A 12,106-nucleotide genomic window follows, 5' to 3' on the forward strand; every position below is an offset into this window, starting at 1 on the left:
TGTAGTGCGCATCCTTTGAGTCTCTGAAAGTGGCTAGTCTAGGACAAGGAAGGGAAAATATTTCCTATTCACTCAGCACCATTTGCTAGTTGGAAGGCCTAGGAGAGAATCCATGTGGTCCCTGAGGGGTCACAGTCCAGCAGAGCTCCTAACTGGAACCAGAATCCAGCCAGCTGAGGGCTGGAGAGAGCTGTACAGTAAATTCTCCCTGGGGTGTGTGTGTGCCCGGGGGGGGGGGGGGGCGGGGGGGAGGTGATCAGAGACCCTGGTCCTGAAGACAGGGCTGGTGGACATGCTGGGGGGCGGGTCACAATGCAGGGAAAGTTGGTGGCTGGAAAATGTGGGTAAGGGTGAGGATGGGTCTGAGTGTGGAGCTAAGGAGTTTGGACCTTACTGAGTGGTGGGGGTCTGGGGAGGCTGGGAGCTGGGGTTGACGAGACCATCTCTAGGTGGTTACATGCACAGTGGTGTCCATGAGTTCCAGAAATGCGTTGGCTTCCTTGACAAGTTATGCAGGGGGGTCACAGATCCTGAGGTGACAGAAGTGATCCATGGAATACTGACCGCCACGTCAGTGAACAAAGGATGTCACAGTTCATCAGCAGTTGCAGCCACAGCCAGTGGTGAGCTGGTGGGTCCTAAGCGGACTTAGGAAGGAAAGAATACCTGCCATCTAGCCGCCATCAGACTGCAGCCGCTCCCTGCGGTGAGCCCTGAGGAAACTCAGGATGTGAAAACACAGGATACTGGCCCCAGATAGCTGAGGTTGTGTATCAAAGGAATAATTTCAGTGAGCCCAGACTCGTGCATCTTCCCATACACAGAAAAGTGCTGAATTCCTTAACTTGAGATAGCTGGTTTTATTTTTTATTTTATTTTAATATTTATGTATTTATTTGGCTGCGCTGCGTCTTAGTTGCAGTACGAGGGATCTTCGTTGCCACATGTGGGATCTTCCTTGCGGCATGCAGGATCTTTTTTTTTTTTTTTCAAGTTGCGTCATGTGCGATCTTCCTTGCGGCATGCAGGATCTAGTTCCCCGACCCGGGATCAAACCCGGGCCCCCTGCACTGGGAGCGTGGAGCCCTAGCCACTGGAACACCAGGGAAGTCCCTGGTTTTCTTTAATTAACAATAATCTTTTGATGTTCAGACTACCCGCCCTTTGTTGCAAAACTCCCATCTATCCTGGGTCCCCCCACCCCTCACCTCCTCAGAGCAGTTCTCTCAGGGTTACTTGAGATGCTGCCTCCCAGGCTTGAAGTCCTAAAAAAGTCCCACCGAATAAAACATAACTCTCAACTTTTAGGTTGTGAATATATTTTTTTAGCTGACGGAAGTAATGGGGACATGGACCCTGTGAAGAGGCTCCTTCCTCCTCTGCCCTGGGGACACACTGCCACCTCTTCATGGATGATGCCACATTTATACCTGGCACCAGGCTCCAGCCTGACCGCTGAGTGGGGACTTCTAGCACATTTGACCTCAAATTCCCTCAGCCCAACCGGCCCCTTCAGCACAGACCATATCCGCTGCCTCATCTCTGTCCCTCAGGCTCGCCTCAGTCACCCACCTCCGCCTCCTTCCTCATCCTCACATTCACATCCTGACCGTGATCCCACCGCAGCCTTTCCCTGCCTGCCTCTGCCCCCTTCCATTCCAGTGACCCCCCCTGGGCTGGGTGCCCATCACCCCAGGAAGACAAGAGAAATCCCTTCCTCCGGGCCCCCTGCTCCACCCCACGTATCCCATTGCCACCAGCTTACCCTACAGCATGGCTGCAGCTCTGATCTTTGGCATCACTACCTCTGGGGGGAGGTGGATCTCCCGCCCAGCACTGGAGGCCCTCCCTGAGGTCAGTCTCCCTCCTTTTAACACACATTCCAGCACCAGGAATCCCAGGCTACTGGTTCTCTGCGTGTGCCCACATTTTCACGCTGCTGCACCTGTGCTTACACCATTTCTTCGGTCCAGAATCCCGTTCCCCTTTGCCAACCCTTGAAACCCTGCCCTTCTTTCAAGGCATGGTTCGAAAGTCACCTGCTCCAGGAAGCCCTCTTCAGTCCTCTCAGGTGGGATGCATCTCCCCATCTCTTGTTTTTGCTGCTGGTATGCTGCCTATCACCCCCTGTCTGGTGTTGTATTCAACTGGGTCCACTCCCTGGGTGGGTCAGCTCCTAAAATTAGGAAAAGGTCTTACTCAACTCTGTTTTCCCCCTCAGCATCTACCAGAGTACCTTGCACACAGCTGAGGCTCAATCAACTTCTGCCGATTGAATTGGCTGAGAATTACAAAGAACATTCCCTCCCAGCCTGTCCCTCTGGGCTCACCAAAGCAGCAGCACACAGTGTGGGAAGTCAGGGAGTAAGTCTTAAGGTCTTACGTCCTTACTACCTTGCTATGTTCCTCAGGTTAAAATAGTGACCACATCCAGAGAGGTGGGAAGGGATTAATAAGTGAGAGCCAGAAATGTGCCCAGGAGTTCCTCCTTCATCAGCAAGAGGAAAGTCCCTCGGCTAAGTTTATGAAATAAAAGCAGTCCTTGATACTAAATGCAGTGTGGTATCCTGGATTGGATCCTAGAACAGGAAAGGGACATTCTTGGAAAAATCTAAAATCTAGAGTTTAGTTCACAGTAATGTACCAATGTTAATTTCTAGCTTTGTATCATGGTTATGCAAGGCATTAACATCACAGGAAACTAGGTGAAGGGCATAGAGGAAATTCTGTAGTACCTCTGCAACTTTTTCTGTGAGTTAAAATTATACCAAAACTTAAGTTTCATTTAAAAAAAAAACAATCCTGACAAGAAACTTGACTTATACTTTAATTTGATTAAATATAATATACCCTGTGTGTTGCACTGTGAAATGTACAGCCATTATTAACAAGCCTGTTTTGCTCTGTTCCAACTTTAACTAAAAAAAAAAGTTTCCCCCTTGTATCCTATTCAATGTATTTAAAGCTTTAAACTTCTAAAGACGATTTTACCTGTGTCCCATATAACTCGACATGGTATATTTCCTTCTCATTGAGTTATGCATATTTAATTTTTTAAAGAGATAACACACTCACGTAGTTCAAAGAAGAAACACACAAGAAGGTGTGCAGTGGGGTATCTTGTTTTCACCCCATCCCTGGCCAACCCACTCCCACCACTCACTTCAGGAAACTTCTATTAATTTCTTAGTATTCTTCGTGGGTTGTTTTTTTTTTTTTTTGCGGTACGCGGGCCTCTCACTGTTGTGGCCTCTCCCGTTGCGGAGCACGGGCTCTGGACGCGCAGGCTCCGCAGCACGTGGGATCTTCCCGGACCGGGGCATGAACCCATGTCCCCTGCATCGGCAGGCGGCCTCTCAACCACTGTGCCACCAGGGAAGCCCCGTGGGGTTTTTTCTTTTTTGTTTGTAATGTACGTGTGGGCAAATCTTCGCACTTTTCTGGCACTAGGAATGGCTTGCAATACTCACTATTCTGTGCCTTAGCAGTATATCCTTGAGCTTTGTCCACATTCATTAAAAAAAAAACATGTTTCCTCATGCTATTTTTATACTTATGTAGTCTTCAACTGTGTGAATAAGCCACAGTTTTATTTATCTGTCCCTTACGGAGAGAAAATTGACTCTCAAAAAAAATGTTTCCCAGTTTTTTGCTTCACAGCAATGCTGCATATACCACGGTCAGGGATCACTGAAAGTTAATCTCCCAGAGGAGGGAGAGCTAGAGCAAAGGCTAACACAACCGTGATGTTGCTGGATGCTTCCACATCGCCAGACTCTCATTCTGCCCTCTACCTGTGCTGGACAAGCCTGCCTACTCCCCTGTGGCCTTGACAGAGGGGGCCAGTATCCAGCTTTTGAATTTATGTCAGTCTGATAGACGAGAAATTTTATCACAGGGTACTTAAAATTAGAAGTTCTCTTTTTGGATTAATGGGCTTGATCTCTTTATGAACTTAAGGGCCATTTGTGTTTTTAGAATGTGCTGTGTCTATTTTTGCTATTCCCACCCCCCCCATTTCTTAGAACTCTTTAATTATTTGAGAGATTAGTTCTTTTTCTGTGATGTGAGTTGCATATTTTTTTCCTAAATGCCTGTCATTTGACTTTTGAATCTATTGCCACACAGAAGTTTTTAAATTTTTATGTAGTCAAATCAGCCATCTTTTCTTATTTCACTTGTAGATTTGAGTCATCCGCAGAAAGGCCTTTGTCATTAAGTCTTGGGTGGATGGTTACACAGCAGTAGGTTACTGGAACAGCCATGGCACATGAAAGGAGCTTGGAAATTTGTTTGTTAAATGAATTAATAAATGAAAGAATAAGGAATGATACATAACCTCGGAAAACCAGTGCACCGCAAAACTTGTATTTTTCTTTTTAGTTCCTTAGAGTGCCCGGAGAGTGCTCTAGGATGTTCAGGGGCCTCTGGTCTCTAGTTTTGTGGGTCAGTCTCCATGCGGGACGTTGCGCGTATCTCATTTTCAGTCCCCTGTGGGTCAGGTAGTTTCACACTGTTAGAAAAAACCGTTAGGGAGTTCCCTACTCTACACAAATATACACCCTGTCACGGGGGCCCTGACAGAGGGTGACCCTCATGGGCTCAGGGCAGTTTCCTCCTCCACCCCCTGAAGACGGGGCCCTGCGTGGAGGAAGTGCCCGCATACTCCTGAGGCTTCAGGACAGCAGATCCTCTTTGGTTTGGGCACAGATTCAGGGATGCTGGTTGTAACTTAGGGGACAGAGGGTATAGCCAGAGCCAACTGAAACAGTGACGGGTGTTGGCCCAGCCTGGTCGGACTGAGGGGCTGGTGTGCCCGGGGTCTTGGCGAGGGGTACTTGAATGCCTGAAGGTGGGGATGGACAGAAATGCTGGGTCCCTGTGGTGTGCCTGGCCCTGGGCAAGTAGCTTCAGAGTAAGTGACATAGTCCAGGGCAGCTTGGCAAACCCTCCGGAGCTATTAAAAGCCTTTGCTGAAACCTGAGCTCAGGGCTGGTAATACACTCTGTCACTCCACTACGTGTAGTCATAAGAGCTGCGTCTGCCCTGCTGTCCTTAGGCTGAGTTGGCTGCCAGCCTGCCCTATCCTACTGGCCTAAAGCACAGAGGCCTAAGCACCCCCTGCCAAGCCAGCTGTTCCCTCCTCCCCTCCCCTTCCTGCCCTGAGGCAGGGCCTGACCTGTTTCCTGAAAGACCCAAGGTGACTGATGAGATGGAGGGAATTGACTCTGCTCTGTTTCCTTGCCACAAACAAGGCAAGGAAACATTTTTTTTTTTTTTTTTGCAGTACACGGGCCTCTCACTGTTGTGGCCTCTCCCGTTGCGGAGCACAGGCTCCTGACGTGCAGGCTCAGTGGCCATGGCTCACGGGCCCAGCCACTTGCGGCATGTGGGATCTTCCCAGACCGGGGCACGAACCTGTGTCCCCTGCATCGGCAGGCAGACTCTCAACCACTGAGCCACCAGGGAAGCCCTGGTCCGGGAAGATCCCACATGCCATGGAGCAACTAAGTCCAAGCCCCTTCTTTGAGGGGCTAAATAGCAAGCCCCTTCTGAGAATACCCACAGCTTCCCTTTTGCCCAGGGAGTCTGGGTTTTCACCTCATTTCATTTAGACTTTAGAAGGCACAAAATGACACATATCCACTACAAAATGTAAAATAGCTAGCTAGTGGGAAGCAGCTGCATAGCACAGGGAGATCAGCTCGGTGCTTTGTGACCACCTAGAGGGGTGGGATAGGGAGGGTCCGAGGGAGGGGATATGGGGATATATGTGTATGTATAACTGATTCACTTTGTTATACAGCAGAAACTAACACAACACTGTAAAGCAATTATACTCCAATAAAGATGTTAATAAAATAAAATTACAGGGATACAATGTACAGCATGGGGAATATAGTCAGTAATATTGTATTAACTTTGTAAGGTGACACATGGTAACTAAACTTATTGTAGTGACCACTTCACAATGTGTACACACGTTGAATCACTATGTTATACACCGAAACTAAAAATATTATTGAATGTCAGTTATACCTCTATTAAAACAAAACAAAGTCACAAAAGACACACTGCTATATTTAAAATAGATAACCAAGGACCTACTGTATAATTAATTAATCAATTAATTAATTTTAAAAGTCACAAAGTAGAGTTCACCCAAACCAACAGATCTTGACTCAGTGAAACTAACTCTCCTCCCAGACTCACCCTTCCGGAGTGATATTCAAATGCGCAAGCACTCGCCAGGCTGGGGTCCACCTTAACCCCTCAGTGCTGGGGAGGTCTGCAGGGCGTCCCTGGAGGGGCTCGTGGAGGCTCTTCACCAGCAGGTGTGAGAACATCTTAGTAGCTCAACAACTGGTCCAGCTGCACCATCAGTGTGGCCACCACTGTCCTCCTGTTGACTCAGGTTAGAAAGGGAAGCCGCTTTCTCTCTTTATCCCAGAATGTCTAGCTGGAGGGGATCTTATGGTTCATCTACCCCCAACACTTCTGTTTTCAGATCATCAAAGAAACATTTTGTGGGCAGGCAGTTTTCGCCAGACCTAGTGCTGGGAGCTGGAGTAGAGAGATGTGTCAGGAGTCCCTGCAGTCCACGATGACAGGAGGGTGCAGAGAGCCCAGGTTAGAGAAATTTGGAAGGTAGAACAGACAGGGTTGGGGGTGGCTGAGGAGTGGGGAAGAGACTGGAAGAGGAGGGCATCCAAGGATTCCGACCAGGGTGACCAGGTGGATACTGGGATTGAGCCATCGGCTACAAAGAGGTGCTCTCACAAGCTACAGTGAATATACCAGAAATAGTGAATGTCCCTGCAGAACTGCAGGAACAGTATCACAGGAGGAGCCCCTTCTGTGTTCCCAGAGAATGTCAAGTGCGCCTCTATCAGTTCTGAGCAGCCAGTGTTGGAGGATGTGTCAACCTTCCTCTCTTCTGTTGCATCAGCCCTAGGAGCTGTGTCAGCTTCTTGCAATTACTAATCTTGCAATCTTTCTTAGTTTGCCCTTCCTTCTGTATCAACATTTTTGTAAACAATTTCCCTCATTAAATTCCCTCTGTTGAAATACCTAGAGTTTTTCTGTTGACTTAACTAGACACTGGTTGCTGTGATTACATACCCACCAGATCAGCAAAAAAATTTTTTTAATTTATCTATTTATTTATTTATTTTTGGCTGCGTTGGGTCTTCATTGCTGTGTGTGGGCTTTCTCTAGTTGCGGCGAGTGGGGGCTGCTCTTCGTTGCGGTGTGCGTGCTTCTCAGTGAGGTGGCTTCTCTTATTGCAGAGCACGGGCTCTAGGCGCGTGGGCTTCAGTAGTTGTGGCGCGAGGGCTCAGTAGCTGTGGCTCGCGGGCTCTAGAGCACAGGCTCAGTAGTTGTGGCACATGGGCTTAGTTGCTCCGTGGCATGTGGGATCTTCCCAGACCAGGGCTCGAACACGTGTCCCCTGCATTGGCAAGCGTATTCTTAGCCACTGCACCACGAGGGAAGTCCGGCAACATTTTTAAAGTTTGATAATACCAAGTATTGGGTAGGATGTGGAGCAATTGAAGCTGCTGGTGGCAGGGGTGGGGGGTGTGTGTGTGTGTATAAATTGAGGCACTTTGAAAAACAGTTTGACATCAGCTATTAAAGTTGAAGATTGATACTCTATGACCCAACAGTTTATCTTTTAGGTATAAAACGTAGAGAAAATGGTACACATATGCATTAAGATATATGTACAAGTAGTATTGCTTGTGAAAGCCAAAAGATGATCTAAATGTCCATCAACAAAGATGAATAAATTGTGGTATATGAAATTTGATGGACTACAATATAGCAATGACAAAAAAATGAATGAGTGCTACACACATTACCAGACATGAAAGTTACAAACATCATGGTGAGTGAAAGAAGCAGTACACAAAAGAGAATGACAGGGACTTCCCTGGTGGAGCAGTGGTTAAGAATCCGCCTGCCATTGCAGTGGACACGGGTTCGAGCCCTGGTCCAGGAAGATCCCACGTGCCGCAGAGCAACTAAGCCCGTATGCCACAACTACTGAGCCCACATGCTGCAACTACTGAAGCCTGCGTGCTTACAGTCCGTGCCCCGCAACAAGAGAAGCCACCGCAATGAGAAGCCCATGCACCGCAACGAATAGCAGCACATGCTCGACACAACTAGAGAAAGCCCGCACAGCAACGAAGACCCAAGGCAGCCAAAAATAAACTTATTTTTTTAAAAAAAGAGAGAAAATGACAGTGTAATATACTTTACAAGGAGTTCAAAAAGGAGAAAAACTATAAAGTATATTGTAGTAAGCAGAAAAAAGCCTCCCAAAGATGCTCGTGTCCTAATACCTGGAACCTGTGAGTGTGTTACTTTACATGGCAAAAGAGACCTTGCAGATGCAGTAATAAGGACCTCGAGATGGGGAGATTAATGTGGATTATCTAAGTGGGCTCAAAGAAATCACAAAGGTCCTTGAAAGCAGAAAAGGGGGCAAAATAGAAAAGTCAGAGCGGAACATGTGATTACAGAAGAAAGGCACAGAGATGTGAAATGTTGCTGGCTTAGAAGAAGAAGGAGCCGAGCAATGTGGGTGGCCTCGAGAGGCTGGAAAGGGCCAGCAATGGATTCTCCTCTAGAGCCTCCAAAAGAAACACAGCTCTGTGGACACATCGATTTTCAGCCCAGTGAGACCTGAGTCAGGCTTCTGACCTACAGAACTGTGAGATAATACATGTGTGTTGTTTTTAAGCCACTAAGTTTGTTACAGCAGTAATAGGAAACTAATACATATATATTGTTCAATCTTTTTCTGTTTTTCAGATTGGATAATTTTTATCGATCTGTCTTCAGGTTCTTTATTTTTTCTGTCATCTTCAGTCTGTAGCTAAGCCCATTCAATGAATTTTAAATTTCAGATATTGTACTTTTCAGTTCTAGAATTTCCATTTGGGTCTTCTTTCTAGCTTCTATTACTCCGCTCAAATTTACTGTCTTTCCAATAGTCATTATTTTCTTTTATGTCCTTAAGCATACTTATAACAACTACTTTAAATATCTTTGCTAATTCCAACATCTGGGTTCTCTTGAGGTCAGTTTCCATTGCTTTTTTTTTTTTCTCTTGGTCATATTTTCCTGTTTATATGTTGAGTAATTTGGATTCTGTTCTGGTTATTGTGAATAATACGTGATATGGAGTCTGGATACAGCTCTTCCACAGAATATTGATTTATCTATTTTAGCAATTAACTTGGCTGAACTCCTGCAAATTTGGTCTCCCTTTTAGTAAAAAGCAGCTCAAATTTCAGTTTTGTTCTTTTAGCCTCAGCTGGGCTTCTTGGAGTCTACCCCATGCCTACATAACTCAGTGGTCAATCAGAGGTTTGGACAGGATATATATGCAGATTTGGGGGATCCTCATCTCTTGTTCTCTCCTTTGGAACTCCCCTACTTAACTTGCCAGCTTTTGCCACAATCTCTGTTTTTCAGTTTTCAAACTAGGAAGACTGTGGGGCTCTATTCAGGTTTTAGCTGTCTGTATACCTATTTTAGCTGTGAGGATTGGGGCCTGCTTTTAGCCTAAATCCATTTTTAGAAGTGGGAAACTCACTCGGTTCCTTTCTTTTCCAAGTGTCAACCCCCATCCAGTATCTGCTTGTTTCGGTTGCTTTCTGGTGCCTTCAGGTCATTGTTTTTTATATTTTTCCCCAGAATTTACAATTGTTACCTGTGGAAGCTTGGTTCAGTAGAAGCCACTTGGTTGAATAAAAGTGGAGTATCTAAAAAATACAGCTTACAGATTAATACATAGTGGTAAACTATAAGGTACAACAAGGGGACGAATGTTAGTCTTGGGAATGTGATCAGGGAGAGACACATAGGTACCATCTCAAATGATGGCAATGTTCTAGCTCCAAAACTGTTTGGTGGTTATATAAGGGTGTGCCTTATTTTTATAAATCTTCAATGTGTTACAGATATCTTACATACTCTTCTATATACGACATACAATTTAAAATACAATGTTTAGTGTCTTTAAGGACGGAGATATAGAATTGGAACCATGGGCCTACAGCTGGCAGGTGATGCCATGGAGATGAATGAGCTCCTACTTGGAGGGCGTGCAGTGCAGGAAGGGGAAATGAGGAGCCCTGGCATTTCCTGGACAGGCGAGGGGAGGGGCCCACAAAGGGAGCCTTACGCAGTGCAGTCAGACCCTTGGGAGAAGAAGTGGTCTGCCACCCATGGAAGTGTGCAATCTCCGGGAAGCCAAAGGAGGAGACTGTCAAGAAGGGAGTGGTCTAATGTACAGAGTCAAAAAAAAAAAAAGAAGGGAGTGGTCAACAGAATCAAGCACTGCAGAGAGAACAGCACAAGCTGAAGCTGGAGCTGTGCTAACGGGAGTGTAAGGATAGGGGAGGGTTAGCACTCGGTTCACTGGTGAGATGGGGTCAGTATCCTGATACAGTGCATTGAGGAGTGAACAGAAGGTGAGGTGGGAAGGCAACAAGGCCAGGCTCCATCTCAAGGGCAGGACAAGGTACATAGGCACCTGGGAGTATTTGAAAGAAAAGTGTAATAAAGCTCAAATCAAAACAGTAGAAGAGGAAAGACAAGAGTCACAAAAAAGGGTGAAGTGACATCCCTGCCAACTGAAACTGATTAGGGTTTGTCTAGAGATTGGAATGGAGAAGGAAGAGGAAGCATCTTTGTTGAATTTGTATACTTGTGTTATAATTATGTATTCATACATCCCGGCCACCTGTCTGGAATGAGTGCAAAGGCTCAGGGAAAAGTTAGTAAGGCTCGGCCTGGCCTCTGCAGTGGAGAGGACCGCACTCCACAAGGAAAGGCCCGTCCAAGCCTGTCTCCCCATCACTGAAACAACTGAATGCTTCCAGTTCCTCTGCCTGTTCCTTCCAGAGGGCTCCTGGGACCACCATGGCACCCATCCCCACCCCAGCATAGGCCCTGGCCCAGGATGGCCTTCCACTTGGGATGTCTCCTCCCCCTTACTGTTGCCTTTAAAGCATCTGAGAAGGAGAAGTGGGTATGGGTGGAGAGGAAATTTGGTGATGGGTTGTACCCAACCCACCTGGGTACAAAAGTACCACCGGGACAAAGTACCACAAACTGGGGGACTTAAACAACAGACATTTATTGTCTCACAGTTCTAGAGGCTAGAAGTCCAAGATCAAGGTGTCAGCAAGGCTGGTCCTGAGGGAGAATCTCTTCAGGCCTCTCTCTCAGCTTCGGGGGTTGCTGGAGATCTTTGGTGTTCCTGGGCTTGTAGATACATCACTCCGACCTCTGCCTCCATCTTCACATGGTGATTTCCGTGTCTTCACATCTTCTTTCTTCTGTGTGTGTCTGTCTCTGTGTCCAGATTTCCCCTTTTGATGAGGACACCTGTCATACTGGATTAGGACCCACACTTAGGACTTCATTTTAGCTTGATTATCTCTGTAAAGGCCCTATTTCCAAATAAGGTCACATTCACAGGTACTGGGGATTAGAATGCCAACATATTTTTTGGGGGGGACACATTTCAACCCATAACATGGGTATATGGGGGTTTGTTATACTCTTTTTATATATGGGGTGTATGCTCTCTACTTTTGTATACGTTTGAAATTTTCCATAATAAAATGTTAAATAAGCAAAACAAAACAAGCCCCTCCCATCCCCTTTCAACTTTGGCCCCATTTCTCAATTCAGCTTCATATCAAAATTCCTTCAGAGACGTCTCCTCCCACTGACTTGCCCCCTCTCTGCCCAGCTGTCTTGAACCTACTTCAAACAGGCTTTTTTTTTAAGAAAAAACATTTTATTTTATATTAGAGTATAGCTGATTAGCAATGTTGTGATAGTTTCAGGTGCACAGCAAAAGGACTCGGCCATACATATACACGTATCCACTCTCCCCCAAACTCCCCTCCCATCCAGGCTGCCACATAACATTGAGCAGAGTTCCCTGTGCTATACAGTAGGTCCTTGTTGGTTAACCGTTTTAAATATAGCAATGTAGGGACTTCCCTGGTGGTGCAGTGGTTAAGAATCCACCTGCTAATGCAGGGGACATGGGTTCGAGCCCTGGTCCAGGAAGATC

This window comes from Phocoena phocoena, chromosome 11 (assembly GCF_963924675.1).
Source record: "Phocoena phocoena chromosome 11, mPhoPho1.1, whole genome shotgun sequence".
NCBI classification, from domain to species: Eukaryota; Metazoa; Chordata; class Mammalia; order Artiodactyla; family Phocoenidae; genus Phocoena; species Phocoena phocoena.